Genomic DNA, 25,567 nt, shown 5'->3' on the forward strand with positions numbered 1-25,567 from the left:
TGATTTGAAGGAATATCGTTAAAGGAGCCAAGAAACTGGGTAGAGATCTGGCCTTTGTGGATTTGGCCAAGGCTTTTGACTCAATAGGGCGTAAACTACTTGCTAAAGCATTACAAAGGGTATCGCTGCGAGAGATTTTATTCAGTTGATGGTGAATCTTTATACTAACAACACGGCAGTGGTGGAGGGTAATAAGTTTAGAATGCCCCCCCATAGCAATCAACTGCGGTGTGAAACAGGGGGATCCTTTATCTCCTATGTTATTTAATATTGCGATGGACCCTCTGATTAGTACGCTTGAGGAGCTGGGAACGGGAGTATCAATGGAGTGGCAGAGTGAGACTGTCCATTGTACCGCATTAGCCTTCGCGGACAACATTGCTCTGGTGAGCAACTCTCATAGGGGTATGGTAAATAACCTGAAGATTGTACAACGATTCTGTGATAACACTGGCCTAAAAATTAATATTTGAAAAACAAAAGGCTTCCATTTCCAACATAAGAATAAAACATTTTTATATAATCATATGAAGGAATGGACTCTAGGAATTGGAACTGTGCAATATGTCAACCCCGGAGAGTATGAGAAATATCTCGGAGCCATGATTGATCCGTGGATTGGTGTGCGGTTGAAAAACGGGGAAGGAATTCTGGAAGAATGGACAGCAAACCTGGGGAAAGCAACTCTCTGATCGTTACAGAAACTAGAGATTTTTCGTTTATATTTCATACCTCGGCTGTACCACCATTTGGTTCTGGCGGAAGCATCGCAGAATTTGTTAAGCAAGTTAGACTCTTTTATTCGTGATTTTATAAAGGATATTTTACATCTGCCATCACATATAGCAAATGGGATAATTTATGCCCGCAACAGAGATGGAGTCTTAGGGATTCAAAGGCTGGAGATACAGGTCCCAATTGCAATTTTAAAGAAAAGGGTGGCGTTGGAGATGACAGATGACATGGTTATTCCCGTGTCATTTCAGTTTTGTCATGAAAGGAATATTGATGATGTTAGAGAACTGATGAAACTGAAGACAATGCAGGAAGTATGGCCGGTCAGGTTGGAAGAGCTAGACTTGGAAAATGAGAAAGTAGGGACAGTGAAAAGTCTGAGCTCGAACTACCGGGACTGGAGGAAGGTCGAATTATATAGATGGGAGTCATTACAATGCCAAGGATTGGGAGTACAGTACTTCAAGAATGATGATATCTCTAATGGGTGGATAAGAATGGCCTCGAATATGAAAACATCAAAGGTGATAAATACCTTACTGTTGCGTGCTAATGTCTATCCCACACGTACAACATTAACTCACGGGCAACCTCTCTGCAATAAGAACTGCCGGAGATGTGATACTTCAATAGAAGCGCTCCCTCATATATCGGGATGGTGTCCGGCAGTTAAAAATATGAGAATTAAAAGGCATAATAAAATTGCAGAAAGACTATATAAATTCATGAGTAGATATGGATGGAGAACTTTTGTGGAACCCCGAATAAAGGAAGCAAGTGGTAAAGTGTGGAAACTAGACCTAATTTTCCAGAAAGATAGTAAGGTTGTGGTTGTGGATGTAACGATATGGTTTGAAAATAATGAGGATGCCCTGGAAAAAGCAAGGGAGGAGAAAATTTTAAAGTACAGGCACTTGGCGAATAATATTAAGGAGATGACAAAGGGCGAGATGCCTGAATTTTATTGTTTTATAATGGGTGCACGTGGCAAATGGACCTTGTGGAATACTAACCTTATGGAATGTCTTGGTATTAAGAAATTCCGGATGTTTGCCCAAAAGATATCCAGATTAACCATCTCATTGACTCTGGAACTTTTACAGGTTTTTAATGACATGTTAAAGATTATCTGGACTCCGAAAAGCTCTGATAAGCAGCTTGCAGATTTTAACTTTTTAGTTTTAAGTGTGTGATTTATTTTATTGCATGTTTTTAAGTTTTATTAGTTTTATTGAATTTTAGATTAATTTTAGTGTGGTTTTATAGAGTTGGTATGATTTTAATAAAGTATAGTATTTTAGTCACAGGTAATGGTGGTGGGTAATAGGGTGTTTAATACACTTTTTCTTCCAACACATCAGATGATGGAAACAAGTTAAACTTGCTAACCCCTGATGTGTCTCCCCACTCAAGATTCCCGGCCTGGAATTCTGCCACATGATAGGAAGAGTCGTTCCCTGCATAAGATCTATAGAGGAGAGCTAGATGGTAGAACTAATAAGACGCATCGACGGGCGACGTAAAAACTCGGAAAAGGCACTGACTGAGACAGTGTAATCAATAACCTGAGCCACTGGGTGCTTGTTCAGCCATGTGATGTTAACCAAGAGCATTAGCCTGGATTTTGATTTTCCAATTGGCAGCATTAATGTCATACTGACTGGCTTCCAGTACAATTTATGGTGCAAACTTCAAATTGATGCCCCTTTTCCTCAGACCAATGCTTTCAGTCTGGATCACAACACTCTATGAAAGCCCATTAAAGAGTCAGAGAAAAGCAATTGTAACATTGAAGAACCGGCCAATGAACTGGCAAGATTTGTGGTCTTGGGAGGGCAATTCTGGTCCAGAATTTTTTTATTCAACCTGTTCAGGAATGTTACGACTTACCTCAGGAGCAGGTGAGATGTGTACCCAGACCTCCCGGCTCAGAGGTAAGGACACTACCACGGTGCCACAAGAACCCATTCAATTCCGGTCCACATTCAGGCAGGTGACCTCACTTGACCTGGCATCTCCCCTCACTCCTATTATTGGTCGCCCTGAAGCTAACTAGAAAGGAAACATTCTCCACTGCCTGCTTGGATGAGTCTGACTGAGTTCTATCATTTTCAAAACAAAACTTGCCCAGCTCCCAATTGGTTTTATTAAATCGTTTAGGAAATATTCAAAAGAAAGGGAAAGGAGCTGTAAAAGTTGATAAATGGCAATCCTGGTGGAAGGGTAATCCGAATTTCCATGAATCCTCTCTCCTTCCCTGATTTCCTGGAACAGCCAGGAACAACTGGGCAGCAGGACCTCCTTGGCTGAGCCAGATACCTAATCACCAGGAATACAGGGGAATCTGGAAGCCTGCCTATTGAAACATCAGGGAATTCTACCCCCAGTATCAGGAATCTGACATGAATCTCACTTGGTAGTGACTCTTTACAAGCGGGTTAATGGATTGTATCGATTTACTAAAGGCTTGGACACTGAGGATGGCTTTCTACCATGACCAATACATCAATAGGTCGGTCTCGGCAGATGGGAATCATCAGACAACTGGCACCACACATGTTGCTTTGGTAACTCAGACACAGATTGGGAATCAGCTGGGGAGACGTTTACAATGACATCTGAGGTGAACACTACTCACTGGCCCTGAGCATTTGGCAAGCACTTTTTGTTTCAAATTAAACTTTTTTTTGTCAGTTGCCCCCGAATTCCTCAGCTGTGATATCATTAAGGAGGCAGCTGTTTCGTGCTAAGTGAGTGAGAAGAGAGAAACACCCGCCCCCAAAAGCCTGGACTGGCCAAGATTTACATCCCAGCAGTGCGCAGGACCGAACTGAAACTGACAGGGACATCGTACAGGAAATTAACCAGCCCCGGTCATCGCTGGGACAAAAACAGCTGGCAGAAGCGGGAGGACGGCAGTGCAAACATCTGGAACCTGCTCTGGGCGTGAGTAAACATAGAACAAATAGCGTCGTGACACCATTATTGTATCGTAAAGAGGCGAGATAGCGGAAAAGGCTATGATGTCTCAGTAGTCATAGTTACAATGTGGGAGAGCAGCCTGCCTCCATCTGTGATGCAGTTCCATCTTGACAGGGATGGACGGGAGGGGAAAAGCGTGGGATATTGTAACAATGTGGGTGAGTTACCTCTTTAAACTGTGTGCGGACTGAAGTTCTGAGGCTGGGATTCGCCCTTAACCGCTGGTCACACAGGGTTAACCCCAAATTTAATTACTTCCCCTTCTTTCCCCCACCCCGACGCCCCCGCGTAGACATTAAGAATCAGTAGAAGACAGGAACCGATCAACATTGAGGTTATTGTTCTCCTGAAACAAGATTAACTGCATTCAAAACGAAATATTCCAAACATGCAGGAAACATCTCAATGAATTTGTAGAATTAAGGATGGTTTTATAACGATAATTGTTGAAAAGGACCCAGGTGCTGACTACGGATCTATTTGAAGCTGTACTCTTGGTCAAATTCTTTGCTATTTCTGCCTGCTAATTTTCTGATTTGTTTTCCTGAACTCTTGAAACACACGAGGTGATAGTTTTTGGAGGGCGGCTGATCATGTTAATGGATAATTTTACATTCCCAACAAAGAACAATGACTTCACCATTTCCTTCAAACCTCTATTTGCACCAATGCACCTCCTCTCTAACTTTGTGTGGGGATGGGGAAGAGATGGGTGTGAGACAGTTTTATAAATCCTGATCTATTTGTATTGATAGGAATCTCCTCTTGTGCACTGGATGTTGAATATGTATGAAAAGATCTTTCAAATGCCCTTTCCTTGCCCCTTCCTTTTACCCACTCCGGATCTATTTCTTTGACGTGCACTCTCTCATGCCCCTCATCTGCGTTTACTGTAAAACTTTCCCTTTGTGTAACTTCTGTTTTTTTTTCTTTTAATCTCTCCATCTTTCTTCTACATCCTCCTGGATAGGCACACAAAATGTGGATGATAGAAAGAGCTGGAAGTTAAGCTATAATTATATAAAGATCTATTGTACTGCATTCAATTCCGATTTCTGTATATCAGGAGGGATATAATGGCCTTGGATAGGATGAGCCTGATTCAATAAAATGATTTGATGCTAAAAGGACAAGTTGAGGAAATTAACCTTATATTCCTTTTTGATGAATGAATATTAGACGGTGATCTATTTGTATGGATTTGAAACAATTTTTAAAGGATTTGGTTGAATAATTCAACAGAAACCATCCATGGAGTCCATAACAAGACCTTTACAGCTGGAGCTAGACATTTCATTTAGTAGAAATTTCTAATTTTTTTTTCCCCAAAAGCAGCTGAGGTCAGAACAATCTTCATTGATGTTGGTGGATTTTATTAGGACAGGGGATGAAGATGAGGAAGTTGGGTGGATGGAGAAAGCAGAGAGGAAGATCAGCCGTGGTCTATCTGAATGATGGGATATTTTTGAGGGGGTGAATTGATATCATCCTCTTCCTATATCCTTCTGCCGCTTTTTAAATCTGTGCCCTCGTTTGGTTTCTGTTGGCAATCTTAGTGTCAATGTTGACCCTAAAATGAGCTTCTGACCACTGAAGCCAAACATTTCCACCTCCTGAAAAGCCATTGCCAGATCAATTACAAGCTGGAGTAGGTTAATCATTCCTTCCATTCAATGTGGTCATGGCTGTTGTGGTTACAACACCACTTTCCTTTAGCCTGTCATCCTTGACAGTGTTATCTATTAAAAATTTGTCCAACTCAGCCTTAAAAATATTCAATGACTGATTTCTGAGGAGGAGAATTCCACAGACTCTAAATCCTCAGAGAGAGAATTTCTCTCCCCCTCTCCATCTCACATAGTGTGGAAATTAAACATTTTGGGATCCCCTCTTTTTTGGAGGGGAGGAAAGTAGTTAAAAAAAAGAAATATGTTGGATGCAGGCTGTACAATTGGAGCTCTTTGTTGTGACCTGTTTGAGCACGGTCACTTCTGGGCTTAACGTACTCACAATGTCCAAGTTTGGCCCTGTCTCAGCTTATCTGCTGCTGAAATCCACATCCATGCCTTTGTTATGTCTAAACCCAATTATTCCAATTCACCTCTGGCTGTTCTCTCCCATCCTACCCTCTGTAAAATAAGATCTATCAAACCAGTATCTTAATTCACATCAAATCCCTTTCAACTATTTCCCCTGTACTCACCAGCTTGTTGGATTTCGAAGATCTGTGTCGATTTTGATTCTCTTCCCCCAGGGATTGGTCTGTGTTGCTGCTAAACTTCTGATTCACTCACCATCTAAATGACTTTCTCTAGAATCTTTGTAGTGCCATTAATATGACAGACTCATTAGTAATACCTACAACAATTCAGTCTCCTCTTGAATTCTGATCTTAAATCCCCATGGTCGTGTCTCTCCACAAAACTGTAGAAATTGTTGAAAGAAATTGTTTGTTGACTTCTCAGGTGTGTATCCTTCTGACACATTTTGCTGTAAGATTTTAAAAGCTATGATGTGGAAGGAACTGCGAAAGGTTTTCGATATCTTTTCGAGTGTGCATCTTGCTGCTTTTCACTCTCGGCGAGCAATACATCTTCTGCTGTACTCCCAACTGGTATACAAGAGTGTATTCACTTCATTTGTTCAGTTTCTGCCTTTGTACTTGGTTTCGAATTTATTCTGAGAGTAAAGAATTTCTACTCCAGAATGTCCAATTTTGTTTTCTTTCTCTCCCCATCTCTGAAATTAAATTTTGATAATGCTATTCCTGATGCCATGGATTCCTGATATGATTAGGTATTGTATCATCTTGTTTAAAACAAAAATATTTATTTTGCAGTAGTGGCAGTTCTCCCTCGCTTTGGTGTTGTGCTGGAAGGTTTTCCTGTTCTTTGCCACTTGAGGACTGATTAGGAGTGGCTTTGTGCAAGGGAATCATGTCTCTCAAACTTAATTGAGTTTTTTTTGGAGAAGTAACAAAGAGAGATGATGAGGGCAGAGCAGCGGATGTGATCTATATGGACTTCATTAAGGCATTTTGACAAGGTTCCTCATTGTAGACTGGTTAGCTAGGCTAGATCACATGGAATACAAGGAGAACTAGCTGTTTGGATACAGAACTAACTCAAAGGTAGAAGGCAGAGGGTGGTGGGGGAGACTTGCTTTTCATATTGGAGGCCTGTGACCAGTAGTGGCCACAAGGATCAGTACTGGGTGCATTGCTTTTTGTCATTTATGTAAATGATTTGAACGAGAGCATAGAAGGTATGGTTAGTAAGTTTACAGATGACACCAAAATTGTAGGTGTAGTGGACAGCAAAGAAGGTTACCTCAGAGTACAACGGGATTTTGATTTAGATTGGCCAATTAGCTGAGGAGTGGCAGACAGAGTATAATTTAGATAAATGTGAGATGCTGCGTTTTGGAAAGGCAAATCGGGGCAGGACTTGTACACTTAATGGTAAGGTCTAGGGAAGTGTTGCTAAATGGAGACATTGGAGTGCAGATTTAAAGTTTCTTGAAAGTGGAGTTGCAGCTAGATAGGATAGTGAAGAAGGTGCTTGGTATACATGCCTTTGTCGTTCAGTGTATTGAGTATAGGAGTTGGGAGGTCACGTTGCTGCTGTACAGGACATTGGTTAGGCCAGTTTTGGAATACTGCATTCAGTTCTGGTCTCCCTGCTAGGAAAAGGATGTTGTGAAACTGGAAAGGGTTCAGAAAAGGTTTACAGGGATGTTGCTGTATGGAGGGTTTGAGCTGCTGGGAGAGGCTGAATAGGCTGGGGCTATTTTCCCTGGAGCATCAGAATCTGAGGGGTATGTGAGTTATAGGGGGATGAGTCTGGATGGGATGCTTCAAGGGGCAGTGTGGACTTGTTGGGCTGAAGGGCCTGTTTCCACACTGTAGGGAATCTAAACTAATACAATTGGAGTCTAAACTTAGAGGTTTATAAAATCATGAGGGACATGGATAGTGTAAATAGACAAGGTCTTTTCCCCAGGATGGGAGAGTTCAAAATTAGAAGGCATAGGTTTAAGATGAGCGAGGAAAGATTTAAAAGGGACTTGAGGGACAAAACTTTTATGCAGTGGGTGATGTGTGTTTGAAATGAGCTGCCTGAGGAAGTGGTGGAGGCTGGTACAAATACAACACTTAAAAGGCATCTGGATGGGTGTATGACTGAATAAATGAATGTCCTTTAATATCATGTGCATTCAATATAAAATATAGTGAAAAGTGTGTATTGTTGCTCGTACATAACTGCCATTCACATTAATTTAAAATAAAATTAAATAAAAGGAGGCATTTAGAGGGATATGGTGTAATTGCTGGTAAATGGGATTAATGGATTAATTTAGGATATCTAGTCAGCATGGGCGAGTTGCACCAAAGGGTCTGTTTCAATGCTGTACATCTCTGTGACTCTAAGTGGATTATTTCTGCATTATGCTGGCTGTAACGGGGGATTTCCAATTCCTGCCTTAAACAGCTGTAATGGTACCTTCGTAAAACATCCGTATTTGACCACAATTGGTTCATTCTTAAAATTATCTGTCACTTTTCTGCTTTAAATATGTGTTCATGATTTTTTCCCAGTTTACGAGTTTCTCTCTTTGACATGGTAGTTCCTGTTCTTTTCCTTTCCCTTGCTGCGCTTCATGGAATCTGTGCCAAAGAGGTGGAGATGCTCAAATTGAACTGCAACTTGTTTTTTTTTATATTATTGCCCTTTTCAGCCTGATTTAAAGCTCCATTGAAAGCTTCTGCATTGTTCAGATTTTGCTTTTACTTCATGCATTCCATGTTCAGTCAGCACTGTTCCTACAGACTGCTGCACTCTGCTGCAGCCTGTACTTCAATCTTAAAGCTGCTCATTTCGTCTGTTCCAACATGTCATTTTGTCATTTCTGAAATGCTTCCAGTCATTCATGAAAGTATTGTTCAATACTGAGTGTCTTCGCCACAGGTTTTAGGGATCTGTCATCCTCAAGAATCAGCAATATTTGATTTTCTTACAGGCTTCTGGGTTAGCAGTGTATTTGTCTCATTGGGTGTGGGCATTGCTGGCTAGATTAATATTTATTACTCAACTCTCATTGGCCTTCTGAAGGTGGCGGTGAGCTGGTTTTTTAAAACTCTGTAATCCATAAGACAGTTGAGGAGGTGGGTGTTCCTCAAGAAGGAATTCCTGAATTTTGGCCCAGTACCAGTAAAAGAACGGTGATATATTTTCAAGTCAGGATGGTGAGTGGCTTGGAGGGGAACTTAGGAATGGTGGTGTTCCTATCTATCTGCTCTTGTCCTTTTTAGATGTTTAGGTCATAGCTGGGATGGTGAATTTCTGCAGTGAATCTTTTGAGGGATAGTACTCGTGGCCACCAATGAGCATCACTTATAGAGAGGGTGGATATTTGTGGATGTGGCATCAAGCAGGCTGCTTTGTCCTGGATGGTGTCAGGCCCCTTGTGTTGTTGGAGCTGTACTCACCTAGGCAGGTGGGACAAGATTAACCAACATTTGGACAGGCAAGTCTGATTTAGGGATAATCAGCATGAATTTGTGCATGAGAAGTCATGTCTGACAATCTTTTTTTTTCGAGTTTACTGAAGAGGTATCCAAGAGGATGGATGAGAGTAGGGCAGTGGATGTTATCTATTTGGACTTTCATAAGGCATTTGCCAGGAGTTAGTACTGGGCCTTTTGTTATTTACATAATCTGGATTTACATAAATGATCTGGATGTGAATGTACAAGGCATGATTAGTAAGTCTGCAGATGATACAAAATTAGTAGGTATCATTGATAATGAGGAAGGTATTACGGAGGGATATTGATGAGATGGGGAAGTGGGTTGCGAATTGGCAAATGCAGTTCAATATAGATAAGTGTGAGGTGTTCCACTTTGGAAAGTCAAACCGAGGCAGGACTTATACAGTAAATAGTAAGGTCCCGAGGAGTGTTGTGGAACACAGGGAGCTAGGAGTACAAGTACATAGTTTGTTGCAAGCGGTGTCACAGTTAGACAGGGTGGTCACAAGTAGTATGCTGGCCTTCATCAGTCGAGGCATTGAGAATAGGAGTTGGAACGTTATGTTACTGTTGTAGAAGTAATTAGTGAGGTTGCCTTTGTAGTATTGTGTCCAGTTTTGGTCACCCTGTAATAGGAAAGATGTAGTTAAACAGTAAAGTGTGCAAAGAAAACTTACAAGCATGTTGCCAGGACTAGTAGGCCTGAGTTATGGGGAGAGGTTGGCCAGAAAAGGACTTTATTCCTTGGAATGCCGGAGAATCAGGGGTGACCTTTTATTGAGGTGTCTAAAATCACGAGGGGCATAGATAGGATGAATGAAAATGGCCTTTTTCCCAGGGTTGGGGAATTGAAAACTGAGGGGTATGGGTTTAAGTTGAGAGGGTATAGATTTAAGAAGGACCTGAGGGGTAATATCTTTATGCAGAGAATGGTGTATATTTATGGAATGGGCTACCAGAGACAGTGATTGAGGCAGGTACAATAGCAGTTTTTAAAAAATAAAATTCCTGGGTAGGTATGTGAATGGGTTGGGTTTAGAGGGATATGGACCAATTGCAGGCAATTGGAACCAGCTGACTGGGCACCATGGTCAGCATGGCCCTGTTTGGGCCAAATGGCCTGTTTTCATGCTGTATTATTCTGACTCTGGGAATATTTCATTACACTTCTGATTTGTACTTTGTAGATGTTGGTCCACCTTCGTGGAGTAAGGGGGTGAGTTGCTCACAACAGGATTCCTAGCCTCTGACATGCTTTTGTAACTACAGTATGTATGTGGATAGTTCTGTTCTGTTTCTGGACAATGGTAACCCCAAGGATATTGAGTGTGGGAATTCAGTGACAGTGGATACCATTGAATGTCAAAGGGCGATAGTTTGACCATCTCTAACGTGAGAGAACCTTCATCTGGCATTTATGTGATGTAAATGTGACATGGCCAAACAAGGATATTGTCTGGATCTAGTTGCATTCGAACGTGAACTGCATGAGTATCTGAGGGGACACACACAGTGCTGAACATTGCAATCATCACTGAACATCCTCACTTCTGACCATATGATGGAGGGAATGTCATTGGAGTAGCTGAAGATTGTTGGGCCTAGGACATTAGTCTGAGGAACTCCTGCAGAGATGTAATGGAGCTGATGATGATAGACCTCCAAAATCTACAAACTTTGTGCTCTGTGTGATGCTAACTAGTAGAGTTTTCTCTCTGTTGCCGTAATGTCAAGGGTAATCATCCTCTCCTCCACTCTTCAGTTCAGCTCAAACTACTTTTGTTTTCAAATACCAAATCAAGAAATATATCATGCTAAAGATAAAATGAAGAGCAAATACCTTTGATTATTAGGCTAGTTTTCTGTGACTGTTTGCCTTTTTAAATATTATTTTCTTTGAATTATCAACAGGCAACTCATCTCTGCAAGTGAAGTGAGCATAGCAGTTTAAAATGATTATTCAGCAAGCTAGAGTGAAAACCTTGCATTGAGGTCTTTGGGAAAGTCTGAAACTCTCCGATGTTCCAAATATTTCACAGCACTTATTCTCACCCACACTATGGATGGAGATAAAGAAAGTTGGTTATAAATATTCAAGGATAAGTTGTGTTATGTATGGATCACAGAATCTTAATGTCAGACAGTTTTACACATCCATTCTGTAAAACAACTTTCTCCACTCAGGTAAAGCAGGTGAATGCATGGATGAATAGATGATGCAGGAGGGAGAGTTTTTTTTTTCCCAGGGCCCATTTCTAGGGAAGCTGGGATCTGTAAAAGTATGATAGGTTATACTTGAACCCAAGCAGGACTGACATTGTTCTGGAGTGGTATTATTAGCAGTGTTGGTGGGGACTTAAATTTAGCCGGTGGAACAGGATCAAGAGTGGAGCTTTGTTACGGGGTGGTGTCCAGTATAGGAGAAAAACCAAGTCCATTTGGAAGGCAGAGTGTATACAAGTCTGGATGGCATTTATTTTAATGCAAGCAGCCTTACTAGTAAGGCAGCTGAGCTGCAGGGCATTGCATGGGGATGTGATCTCGTTGCTGTGGTTGAGGGATGGGCAGGAATAGAAGCTCAGTATTGTGAAGTATAGAATCTTCAGGCAAAGTGGGTGACATGGGGATGGAGAAGATGGTGTTGCAATATTGATCAAGGAGCCAACTACTGCAATAATGAGGGATGATATATTAAGTAGTTCCTCAAGGGCGGCCATATAAGTAGAACTTAAACAAAATGAAGGCAGTCACATTTGTTGGAGGTATACTAAAGACTCTCAAACAGCCAGGGGAGATAAAAAGACAGAAAAATGTAGACAAATCTCAAAAATGTAAAAATAATAGGGTTAAAGTAGGAGGTTTCAACTTCTCCCAAATTTAACTGGGCTTAGGGGGCCCTAGAATCTTAAACAGGGTCCAGGAGAGCTTTATAAGCCAGCGCATAGAAAGTGCTGCAAGAGAGGGGCCAATGCTAGATCTTGTTTTGAGGAATGAAGCCAGATAAGCGACTAAATGTGTCTGTAAGAATTATTTCGATGATGGTGACCAGAATTGTTCGATTTTAGGCTAATTGTAGAGAAGGGCAAAGTTGGACCAAAACTAGAGGTTCTGAATTGGGGGAAGGCTAATTTTAAGTTTAATAAGGTAAGACAGGATCTGGCCAAAGTGGACTGGAAGTAGCTACCAGCAGAAAAATCCACATGCGAGCAGAGGGACCCATTCAAAAGGGTAATAGTGAGAGTGTAGACCAACATTTTCATGTAATGTTGAAAGATGGAACATGTGCAGAAAGTGCTGAATGTCAAGGGTTTGAATAAGAAACTGAAGGGAAACTGATGGAAAATAACAAGGTCTCAAAACAGCAGTAGTTCTAGAAGAATGTAGATTATGCAGGACTTAAATAAATTAGAGCAAGAGGGACCAGGAGGCAACAATGGCAGGCAAAATAATGGAAAATGCAAAGGAATTTTATGAGTATATTAAGGCAACAGGATAATCAAGTAGGGCCAATTAAGCATTGTTGAGTGATTAGCATTGCTGCCTCACATTTCCAGAGACCCAGGTTCGATTGCTTTGTGCAAATTCCACACAGACACCATTCTCCCTGTTTCAGAGATTGTAGGAACTGCAGATGCTGGAGAATCTGAGATAACGTGATGCAGAGCTGGATGAACACAGCAAGCTGAGCAGGAAAGTTGACGTTTTGGGCCTAGACCCTGAAGAAGGATCTAGGCCTGAAACGTCAGCCTTCCTGCTCCTCTGCTGCTTTGCCTGCTGTGTTCATCCAGCTCTACACCTTGTTATCTCACCATTCTACCCGTGCCTGTGTGGGTTTCCTCCCACAGTCCAAAGATGTCCAGGTTTGGTGGACTAACCATGGAAAATGCAGGGTTAAAGGGATGGGGTGGGGTGGGGTGGTATGCTGCCCAAAGTGTTGGACCTGATGGGCTGATTGGCCTGCACCACACTGCAGGGATTCTATGAAAGTAACCAACTGTGTGTGGAGTTAGAAGACTTTGGGATTTAAGTAGTTGCGCTGAATACATATATCAAATAGAAAAGGACGATGTAGGTATGGAAACGACGGAGGGGGACTGTAACATACTCGATCAGAGCGAGGACCCATTAGTGGTTTTAATAGGATTGAAAATGGATATATCCACAGAATCTCAGATGAGATGTATCCCAAGCTGCTGTGGGAGGAGATTGCTGGGGCCCTGACATTAATTTTCAATTCCTTTCTGAGCATAGGAGTGATGCTGTAGGACTGGGGGTGAGCTAATGTGATGTCATTATTCACAAAGGTGGTAGGGACAAATCAGGAAACAGGCCAGTGAGCCTGACATCCGGTTTAGGGAAACCGGCATTGAATACTTACCGCACCCTCACGGTGCCAGGGACCCGGATTCAGTTTCACCCTCAGGAGACTGTCTGTGTGGAGCTTGCACATTCTTCCCATGTCTGTGTGGGTTTCCTCCAGGTGCTCCGGTTTCCTCCCACAGTCCAAAGATGTGCAGGGTAGTTGCATTGGCCAAGCTAAATTGCCCATCATGTTCAGGGATGTGTAGATTAGTGGTGTTACGGGGGTTGGGTCCAAGTGAGATGCTCTGACGGTTGTTGTGGACTGAAGGGCCTATTTCCACACTGCAGGGGTTCTATGAGAATACAAGAACTAAGGAGGCTGTGATCTAAGTGGTATACATGTTAGACCACAGCTGGAGTACTGTGTGCAGTTCTTATCGCCACACTATAGGGTGGATGTGATTTGTATTAGAGATGATGCTGAAGAGATTCATCAGGATGTTATCAGGACTTCAGCGTTTCAGTTATGAAGAGAGAATAGATATACTACGAACGTTTTCCATAGATCAGGGAAGGCCAAACTGACATTTTTGTTGACTCCACACATTCTTTAGTATCCAGCACAGTCTAATCCCACTCTTTCATCACTCTCACTCCCGGTACCTTTTAATATTGCTCCCCTCCCATTCTAATCCTACTGTCCTGCTCACTCCCCCTCCTCCCACTTATTATCCCATCCTGTCTAATCCCACTCCTATCATGCCATTCAATATTGTTCTTTTTTCAATGCTATTAGTTCCCTTTTGAATCTCCAGGGAATACCAGACCTCTTTGCTAGGAACTTGTTTCTAACTTTGCCTTTAATTCTTCTTTGAATTAATTGTAATATGTGCCTTCAAAGCCAGGCCCAGCAGCAGAAAGAATCTTTTGCAATTTTGATCCTCCTCATTAGCTCCACTATTGTCTATAACTGAAAATTCTGCATTTGTTTCATTTTGTGGACTTTAGCAGAAGTGCCAGATGTTGGGGGGAGATAGCAGGAATGGCAAATGCTGGAGAATCTGAGATAACAAGCTGTAGAGCTGGATGAACACAGCAGGCCAAGCATCATCGGAGGAGCAGGAATGCTGATGTTTCGGGCCTAGACCCTTCATCAGAAAAATGGTGCCAGGTCCCTTTTCTGAAGAAGGGTTTAGGCCCGAAACGTCAGCCTTCCTGCCCCTCTGATGCTGTTTGCCCTGCTGTGTTCATCCAGCTCTACAGCTTGTTATCTCTCTGCTGGATGTTGGGACTTTTTGTTTGGAGAGCAAGAAATCTCAAGGAGGTGATTGTATGCACTGGGGACCGAGGTTCAAATCCCAGCATCGCAGGTGTAGCTGATAGGATTTGATTTCAAAGAATCTGCAATAGAAAGGTGACAGTCATCATAAAAATCCAGCTTGTTCACTGAGTAACAGAAATCTGTGACTCTTACCCAGTCTACCTACATGTGATTTCTGATCTGCAGCAATCTGGTGGACCCTTAGTTGCTCTCCAGTGGCTCTTAAAGCCAGTATAGAGTTATGTCAAACTGCTTAAAATATCTGAAAGGAATGAAACAATCTGAGAACCAAATATCAACCTATTCACTAGAAGTAACAATGATAAACTCAGTCCTGAAAGTCCACCTTGCTAACTTCTGAGGGCTAATGCTTAAACTGGGAGAACTGTCTCTCAAACTAATCTTCTGAGACAGCACTTTGCAATCCATTATCGCTACTGAAGGCAGCAGATACATGGCAACACCATTACTTGTTCTCCTTGGACTAACTCACCCGCCTGACTTGGAAATATATCACTGTTCCTTGATTGTCGCTGGGTCAAAATTCTGGAACTTTCTTCCTAAGGGTATTGTGGGGTAACAGCATGTGGGCTACAGTGGTTCGAGAAGGCAGCTCGCCACCACCTTCTCAAGGGATGTGTAGTAAATGCTGGCATAGCCCAGTGGTGCCCACATCCGGTAACAAAACTTCTCATTTAAAAAGAAATTCAAGGTGTTTTTTACTGTTCTTTGACAATTTGAAGCTTAGAGACTGTTGGAAAGTGGAAAACATTGCAGCTGACAGCAAACATTGGGCGGCATGGTGGCTCATTGGTTAGCACTGTAGCCTCACATCGCCAGGGACCCGGGTTCAAATCTACCCTTCGGCGACTGCCTGTGTGAAATTTGCACATTGTCCCCGTGTCTGCGTGGGTTTCCTCCGTGTGCTCCGGTTTCCTCCCACAGTCCAAAGATGTGCAGGCTGGGTGGATTGGCCATGCTAAATTGCCCGTGCTATTCAGCGATGTGTGGGTTATAGGGGGAGGGGTCTGGATGGGATGCTTCAAGTGGCAGTGTGGAGCTGTTGGGCCAAAGGGCCTGTTTCCACACTGTAGGGAGTCTAATCTAATCTAATCGAAACATCTAAAAACAGTCAGAACGTCATCTGCTTTTCAGTGTTGGAGGTTAATATTGATCATTGATGCACTTTCTGAAGATGGTAGTGAATTAGGATCTTTATATAATTAACTGAGCAGCTGTTTTAATTTCTTGTCTAAGAGGTAGCAACTCTGACAATGCAGCACTCCCTCTGTACTTTCATGTGGCATTTAACTAGATTTTTGTGCTTGTAAGTATTTAGTAGAATTTGAATTCACAACCTTCTGACTCTGAGGTAAGAATGCTCAATTGCATCTGACGCACAATATTAAATGATAGCATTTAGGTATTTTTTCAGATTTAGATTCCCTACAGTGTGGAAACAGGCCCTTCAGCCCAACAAGTCCACACTGCCCCTTGAAGCATCCCACCCAGACCCATCCCCCTATAACCCACACACCCCTGAACACTACAGGCAATTTAGCATGGCCGATCCGCCTTTAGACTGTGGGAGGAAACCGGAGCACCCAGAGGAAACCCATGCAGACGCGGGGAGAACTGTGCAGTGTTTGCACAGACAGTTACCCAAGGCTGGAAATGAACCCAGATCCCTGGCGCTGTGAGGCTGCAGTGCTAACCACTGAGCCACCGTGCCGCCCTTACTAACTATTGCTCATGATAATAAAGTAATGATACTTATCCAGGAGTTTCAGTGATAACTTAATTGAAACATATAAAATAATCAGAGGGTTAGATAGGGTGGATAGGGAGAGCCCTTTTCTTAGGATGGTGACGGCGAGCATGAGGGGGCAGCACTTTAAATTGAGGGGTGAAAGATATAGGACAGATGTCAGAGGTAGTTTCTTTACTCAGAGAGTAGTAAGGGAATGGAACGCTTTGCCTGTAACAGCAGTAGATTCGCCAACTTTAGGTACATTTAAGTTGTCATTGGACAAGCATATGGACGTACATGGAATAGTGTAGGTTAGATGGGTTTCAGATCGGTATGTCAGGTCGGCACGACATCGAGGGCCGAAGGGCCTGCACTGTGCTGTAATGTTCTATGTTCTATGTTAACTTGAGTGTGTCCTACATTGATGAGCAGTAATATTGCATTGGTTTTGTTTTGACTGTGATATTGAAATTGTTTTATTTTTTCTAATGATACACATACAAAAGTGGTAATTGGCTTTTTTAGCACCTGAAACTGTAAAATTAACAGAACAACTCCCAATGAGTTGTACTTTGATGTATAAGGGACCTGGCCAGGCAATGTAGGAAACCGAGCCGAGGGTGATGACACTGTGTCTTTAAGAGGTGTGTTTTATCACATTTTTATTTATGAAGAAAGGTTGAGACAGGCGATGAGCAGTCTGCTCCAAAGCCAAAAAAGTAAAGAGCTTGTCAGGCCTTGGGGTTTTTTTGTTTTGAAGTTGGAACAAAAGAATCAACCTGAATGAGTGGGGTCAAGCTCCCACAAAACCAGGATTTTTAGTCGTAGTTGCTGCTGGGATCTTGAAGCTGGGTGTGGAAGCTCTTATTCCTTTCTCTGTTACAGCTAAAAGCTGGGGTTCTCTTCTTGCTCTAGAATTGCATGTCAAACAATTATTTTACTGAATTTACCTTTGCCAAGGGTCTGTTTAGAGGATGTCACTGTACTCGAACAGTTACTGTCTAGGAGTTAAATGATCTATTATTCTGTTAAATTTTCCAATACAGTTATATATATTTTTTGCGTATTTAAGTATAGTGTATGTATAAAGTGTGTTTTGTGTCAAAACTGGTAGTTTGGCCAATCAAATCACATCTGGAACGCAGCACCTGGTACTTGCTTTTAAAATGAGAAAAGTGAGGATCTAGGCTATTTTCTTAATGTTTTCAAGGGGGTTGATCTGGTCCATAACACAAGTACCTGTTTCTAATAAACTAATCAGTGCTAATGCTTCCTTAAGTACTTTCAAACTTACCTATGCGTGCCCATTAGATGGGTGGGGCAACTTGGCTGTTTCCCAGCCTTCACCACTGAGTGCTCCCTCACTCATGTATACATTCAACCTCAACAGAAGCATTGCATTGAAGTCAACTTGTGATGGCTGGGTGGGTGCTATCACTATGCTGGCTAAAGCTACTGCCACGTCTTTTCTCGGGAACTAGAATGCCTCATTTCTTATGTTTTAATTACAGGACAAGGCATCCCACAATAATAGTGACAGAAGGAGGAGGCCTTTAATATTGAACCCCACAGGAGTGGGGGAAGACCAAGAAATGCTTGTAAGCATGGCTGATGGAGAAGTAGAACAACTGCATCCTCAAGGTTTGTAAGTTCATTCCCACCACTTGCTAATGACTGTATACACTGAAGCAACACAAACTAGGAACAGGAGCAGACCTTTCAGACCCTCCTCAAACCTGCTGTGCCCTCCAATCACATCAGCCATGATGTTAGTACTCCATGTTCTCGCCTACTCCCGAGATGGTGGCCTAGTGGTATTATCGCTGGACTATTAAACCAGAGACCCAGGTTCTGGGAACCTAGGATTGAATCCCACCATGTTTGGTAGAATTTGAATTCAATAACCTGGAAATAAGAGGCCAATGGTAATCATGAAACCATTGCCATTTGTCAGGAAAAACCTTTCCAGTTCATTAATATCCTTTTAGTGAAGGGAACTGCTGTCCTTACCTGGTCTGGTTTACATGTGACTCCAGACCCCAGCAATGTTGTTGATCCTTAAATGCCCTCTGGGCCACAAATGCTGGACCAGTCAGTGGTGCCCACAATTTTAAAAAAAATCAATTACATCTGCACTTCAGTGGTTATGTTTCCAAAATCTCAAGTGTCTCCATGTGGTAACTTTTCAATCCTGAAGAAACACACTACACACAAATGACATTAATATCCTTTGTATAGTGTTGTGGAACCCCAAAAAGTCATCAATGTTGTGAGCCAATTGGCTGAGCTAGTAGATGTTGCATAAGAGAGTCCAAGGATCAGGAATAAAGATACACTAAATGGTATTAAGATTGGCCATTATCCAATTAAATGTTGAAACAGGTTCTTGGGCTGAATGACCTCCAACTGCTTTTATATTCCTATAGCATGATATTTTCACACAGCCATCTGGATATAATTTGTAGTTAATAACTTCTATTTCTACAATGTCTTATTCTGACTTCACATAGCTCTTTAACTGCGAAGCGATATGTAGTAGTGCTGTGAAGAAGTTGGAGAAATATTAGCATGATTTATAAAGACTGGAGTTACCCACTGTAACACTGATCAGAATCTGGAGTTGGAGTATGTGTGGGCTGAATTCCCTTGCATTGAAGGCAGTGCAGTGTCGACATGTTGTCTGCCTGTGTTGATCTTTGTCTGAGGCATTCCACTTTCTTTAGGCATCAATGATCTATTTGTGTCATGAATTATTTTAAACACAACACCCAGTCCAAATCTTTGTTTTTGTGTAATCCTCTGTATCACATCTAACAACATTTGATCTTGTATATGATCACAGACTAGACAGCTCCTGCTTACAATCTATCCTTTAGACTCCTACTCTTTGTTGTGTGCCTGGCTAACTAATATACAGATGATTGGTTCTTAATTGTAGCATGCACAGCATGAGTGGGAGAAATTGCAGCTAAACTGACTTATTACATCAACTGCCTAACAAAGGGGCCATTCACTGGGATTATCTTTAAAACAATCAATCTGAATGTTCAGTGTTAACTGCTCAGTAGAAGTTGAATATGGCTATAATGCTCAGTCAATACTGAAAACAGTTTGCACATAGCCAATTCTGGGCCTTGGGCCAATTTTGCTGGATCTCTGGGAACATTTTGGTGAACAGGACCACAATATTTGGTCATTGTGTTCCTACAAAACCTTCAGGTAAGTGCTCAGGGGAGAAATGAGGTGATGGAGGGAGGACTCCAGTTGAGTCAGCACTGGACCTTGGCTAGAAAATTTCCTGACTGCGCTGCTCCACATTCCACTATGTTCCAAACTTGTGCGGGTCAAGTTTTCTGTAAGGTTAGGCATTATGTGAATCACTTTTTATTTGGAAGTAACTATTGCATTGACTTATGGGTGAAGGATTAATAAAAGTGCTGCCACTAATTTTTCTTTCTATGCTATGTTTGCTTATCAGTGGATATTTAGAGGATCGATCACGGTGAGTCTTAGCAAGAAGATCACTAGTCTTACATGGGGTAATTTTGTGCATGCTAGTAATAGATACAAGTTACATTGACCAACTTCTGACAATCAAGAGCCAGAGATCACTGATCTGTCTCCATAAGAGCTGCATGCTAGATTGCCTGATTCTTCATCCCAAGGCTGTGAGACATTATCATATTGGGTGGAACTTAATGCAACTTCAATATTAACTCTCTCAGAACCATGACCTTCTACAACATCTCCCCACAAGCATTTTTTCCCTCTACAGTTAACATCTATATGCTTATGTATAAGCACTTACCACTTTCCCATCTTCTTCCAAGCCTCTGGCTTCTTAAATGCAGACTGTCTGGAGGTTGCACAATTTGTTCAGCACACATTCCCTTAATTGGAATATTTGTAACTCTTTGGCTTGGGAATAATTGATCTTGATTCTGATCTTGTATATGATCACAGACTAGACAGCTCTTGCTTAAAACCTACCCTTTAGATTCCTACTCTTTGCAGCGTGCCTGGCTAACTACTATACAGATGATTGGGGTTTAGTTGTAGCATGCACAGCATGAGTGAGAGAAATTGCAGCTAAACTGATTCAACCTCTGTGTAGCTCAAACCTCCAACCCTGGCAACATGCTTTGTAAATCTTTTCCAAACCCTTTCAAGTTTAACAACATGTTCCCTATAGCAGGGAGACCAGAATTGAATGCAGTATTCCAAAAGTGGTCTAACCAATGTCCTGTACAGCCACAACATGACCTCCCAACTCCTATACCCAATGCACTGATCAGTAAAGACAAGCGTACCAAACACCACCTTCACTGTCCTGTTTACCTGCAACTCCACTTTCAAGGAACTATGAACCTGCATCTCAAGGTCTCCTTGTTCAGCAACACTCCCGAGGAACTTGCCAAAAAGTATCTATGTTTCTGCTGTAATACAATGTGAGGCTGGATGAACACAGCAGGCCCAGCAGCATCTCAGGACAACAGATGCTGCTGGGTCTGCTGTGTTCATCCAGCCTCACATTTTATTCTCTTGGATTCTCCAGCATCTGCAGTTCCCATTATCACATGTTTCTGCTGTTTTTGCTTACTCGTTGTGTCGGCTTGTCACAGACCCCTCTAGACTACTTAAAGTGAATTGGTTCTGTTGCTCTTCTCCTCTCAGGAATTTTCTGGTTTCTGCTTCCTACATAACTTTGGAGAAAGATGGTCAAATTAACTTTTCGTCGGACATTAAGAAATTTGATTTTAAAAAATATCAAAAATACAACAAGGTGTAGAGCTGGATGAACTCAGCAGGCCAAGCAGCATCAGAGGAGCAGGAAAGCTGACGTTTCAGTTTCTGAAGAAGGGTCCAGACCCAGAACATCAGCTTTCCTGCTCCTCTGATGCTGCCTGGCCTGCTGTGTTCATCCAGCTCTACACCTTGTTATCTCAGATTCTCCAGCATCTGCAGTTCCCACTACGTCAAAAATACAACAAATCTTTTTACCTATTCTGAATTCAAAGCTCGACAGGCACACTTTTAAAAAAAAATTAATCTGCTGAAATCATTCATTAAATTATTGACCGATTTTCCTGGATGCTGAGCTTTTGTTTTTGGCAAATCTTACCCTTTCAAGAATTTTGTTTGGTCTCTAGGCTGATTGAACCTGTTCAAAAACATCTGTGCCTTCTTTGTTATGTTTGCGATTAGTAACGTCATAGGACACTATTAATACTATCGTGTTGTGACTTGTTCAGCTTCAGACTTGGGTTTCAAAATTAAGCGCTATATGTTTGTTACAAATTTTCTCTAAGGTGTCCAATCCTGTGTTCTGCTTGGCCAGTCTTTGTCACTGAATCTGTTTGGAAGTATTGTTTCTACATACATTACTTCTTTCAATGTTTAGATTTTTTTTTTGTCCTTTTTGAAAATAGACATTTCCTACCTTCCATGACCCAAACCACTATATGTGATTCCTTGCATAAAATTTAAATAAAGACCTGTAGTTATCGTCTTAATTCTTGGTGACAGTTTTCTGGTTTAAAATTTGAATGTTCCAACCTTCCAAAAATCTTAAGATTCTTCTACTTTCTTCCTCTGTTAGAGTTGTTCTTCAAATCTTTTACAATTTCCTTTTTTTTTGTCTGAAATAAATTGCCATTTCTCTGATACAGTAGCCTTACAATAAATGAATAGTCAGGCCTTTGTTATATGGATCCCACTTGTGATTTAATGTCAATGTTTGCCTTGCAGGGTGAGTACACCCTTTTCCCTCCTATACTTTCCAGCCTATTGTGTTTGCACTGTTATTGTCCCTTTTGCCCCTTCCCGTCAATCTCTGGCTTTACTTCTGGAGCTTCGCTCACTAAGGACTCTGTGTCTTTTCCTAGCATGGCTAGCTTGTACTTCCTTCCTAGCCTGCACTGATTTTCTTGTGTCTCTTACCAACTCTGAAATGCAGATCATCATCTGGAGTTTTCATTCTGCTGCTCCCGTGAGTGCTGCGAACTGCTTGTTGGATTTGTGCCTCAGTTGCTGACCGGCTGTTTGGGTCTTCATAAAATGGTAATTAGAATTAGAATTCTTACAGTGTGGAAACAGACCCTTCAGCCCAACAAGTCCACACCAAGCCTTGGAGTGTCCCACCCAGATCCATCATCCTATAACCCACCTGTACACTACAGGCAATTTAGCATGGCCAATCCACCTAACGTGCACATCTTTGGACTGTGGGATGAAACCGGAGGAAACCCACACAGACATGGGGAGAATGTGCAAACTCCACACAGACAGTTGCCCGAGGCTGGAATTGAACCCGGATGCCTGGTGCTGTGAGGCTGCAGTGCTAACCACTGAGCCACCACAACAGTAATGTTCCTAGTGTTAAATTCTTTGGAATTTTTATTTTCAGCAATCATGCCCACGACTGATTACCATATTGTATTGGGCTCTAGATGGTTGAAATATAGTACTGCCACTGGTCAGTATGTCTTTTGAGTCGAAAGGCCTGCCTTATTGTCAGTGGTGAAGGTAGATGACTGGTGTGTCTTAATTAGGAAATGTACTTGTTCAATTAACTAACATTGTTGTTTTAGATAACAGCAATAGCGGAAATATTGCTTATACATTTTTTTTCAGGGTGTGGACCTCTGAGGCCTATGCATGGCATTGATCTCTAAAACCAATTAGTTTGACAATGGAGGAGTTGCTTGGCTTAGAGGCAACATTGACAATAAGTGCCTGTTACATTGACTACTTAAGTCTGTTTACTTAAAATTATCAGGAGCCAGAGGTGGGCATGAAGTCTTCATTGGGACCTCCTTCTAGATTCTCCACCCAAAGACTGTGTGTAACATCATCAGATAGGGTGGAGCTTAATACAACTTCGACATTAATGGTTTTAGAACTAAGACCTTGCACAACAGTACGAGCCTGGCGCAGAGTATTTGAATAGTGCATATGGCATCGAATAGGCACAAGGCCCCTGTTTGTATAAACAAAGAGAGGAAATTTTGATTCACCTGCACACCTTAGTTTTTTTCATCTTTCACAGACGTCTGGCGTAGCAAATGCATGCTCTTCTTTCAAGAGCCATCATATAGAGAAACATATCCTTACCAGTTAAAATGTATTATAAACTCCGATAGAAATATTTGGACAGTGAAAATCAATAGACCGGGATTTTTGGCACCTGATTACTTAATCATGGCATTTAATGTTGATGATGTAGTTGGTGAACTGAAGACTCCTTTGTTGTGATTATCCCAGGAATGTCAAATTTCCCTTCACCATCGTTACTGTTTCCGCAATGTTTCTTGAACCATGCCAGCAACACCACAACTTCTCACGGCCCAGGAACTGGAAGCTGTGCAGCAGTGAGAGGAGGCAATATCTATTTATAATTCCCACTTATCTCTGGAGCTGAAAAAAAGGCAAACGCTTTAATGATGGTGCCAAGAAACACAGACGTGTCTGATAATATCTGAAACTGAAGGAAAGTTAATTACAGCACCGTCTGTGTTTCCAGTCTCTCATACCCAGAATATTCCACTATTCCCACGTTGATTTAATTTAAATGAGTTGTGTTTAACCTGAAATATCACTGTTCAAATATTTACATAACTTTCATTAATTTGAATGAAAGAAAATGAATAAAAGTTAGCTTTGGTTCTCATGGGATTTCAGATTGAAAGATCAGTAGAAACTAGTAAATCTCCCCTTTCAAGTCAACATTGAGCATGTGCCCTTCCAGTGGGTGAAGCCCAGTTCCTCCCTAGGGAGGCAATGGCCTCGTGGTATTATCACTAAACTATTAATTCAGAAACTCAGTTAATGTTCTGGAGACCTGGATTCAAATTCCGGAAGGAAGGATTTTGAATTTAATAAATAATCCTGGAATTAAAGATGACCATGAATCCATTGTCAATTGTTTGGGAAAAAACCTATCTAGTTCACTAATCCCCTTTTAGGGAGGGGAAACTGCTATTCTTACCTGGTCTGGCCTGCTTGTGACTCAACCCATAGTATTGTGGTTGACTGTGACACTTAAATGCCCTCTGGGTAATTAGGGAGGGAAAATAATTGCTGTCCTGGCCAAAAAAACCCCTGACCCATGAGTGAATAGATAAAGAAAACCCGTGCATTCTCCATACTTGGCAAGTTAGTTCCCAATTTGAAGTGCAAAGATATTGAGCATATGTCTTTCCTGTGAGTCTGATATCACACTGTATGAGATTAATGTGGATTTTTCTTTTGTAAGCTCATTTGGCTGCCTCACTGCCTAATGCTTGCTGCTGCTGCTATACACTGTGACAAGAACCAGCTAAAAGTAATTGAGCAATAATCTTTTCTTTCAATGTTATGTGATGTGGTATTCCTTCCCCTGTCCCAGGTTGAGTATTGTACCGTGCAAACACCGTTGTATGGGACCATCCAAAATTTCTAGGCTGAAAGTGGTATTTCCATAAAGTGCACTGTTGTTCATTAAACTTTTTGGGCACTAGTCTAGTGCAGTGAAATAAATTTCTGGGTGAGATCTCAAGTGGGAGATATTCTTGCCCTGTGATGTTGGCCATTTACAATGTGCCTGAGATGTGTCCATTGACTCTCCAACTAGAAGCAAACACAGACAAACTGCTGGTTAAAAATAGACCAAGGCACTCTCTGGGTTCATCATCTACTATACTGATAGCATGAGACAATGACTGTGGAATTGTTGACTCAGCACAGCAGTTCATCTACCCCAGACTTGGACATGAGGGACTGGATTTTATGGTGGGCATTAGGATTCTATAATTTGACCCATGTGGAATTCTTGACTTTCTCTGTCTTAGCATACCATCTGAACAATGTTTTGGAAGGTCGCTTGCAACTGGTCACTAGTTGCCCTATTAGGTTGGCAGATATTGTTATATCATGCTGTGTGTCAGTATGTTTTTAAGAAATATGTTCA

At 41.7% G+C, this 25,567-nt stretch overlaps 1 protein-coding gene across 4 annotated transcripts in view; it reads left to right on the forward strand.

The window, feature by feature from the left end:
* The first annotated feature begins 3,565 nt into the window (after positions 1–3,565).
* Positions 3,566–25,567, forward strand: part of LOC125464462 (SH2B adapter protein 2-like) — a 130,753-nt gene continuing 108,751 nt past the window's right edge. For 3 of the 4 annotated variants that reach the window (XR_009447319.1, XM_048556782.2, XM_059655444.1), the window contains exons 1-2: positions 3,765–3,875; positions 18,132–18,261. The gene's annotated coding sequence lies outside the window, so the exon portion shown is untranslated. Of the gene's footprint in view, positions 3,682–3,764; positions 3,876–18,131; positions 18,262–25,567 lie in introns of those variants that run through there. The other variant, XM_048556781.2, reaches the window with a different exon arrangement.

This window comes from Stegostoma tigrinum, chromosome 27 (genome assembly GCF_030684315.1).
Source record: "Stegostoma tigrinum isolate sSteTig4 chromosome 27, sSteTig4.hap1, whole genome shotgun sequence".
NCBI classification, from domain to species: domain Eukaryota; kingdom Metazoa; phylum Chordata; class Chondrichthyes; order Orectolobiformes; family Stegostomatidae; genus Stegostoma; species Stegostoma tigrinum.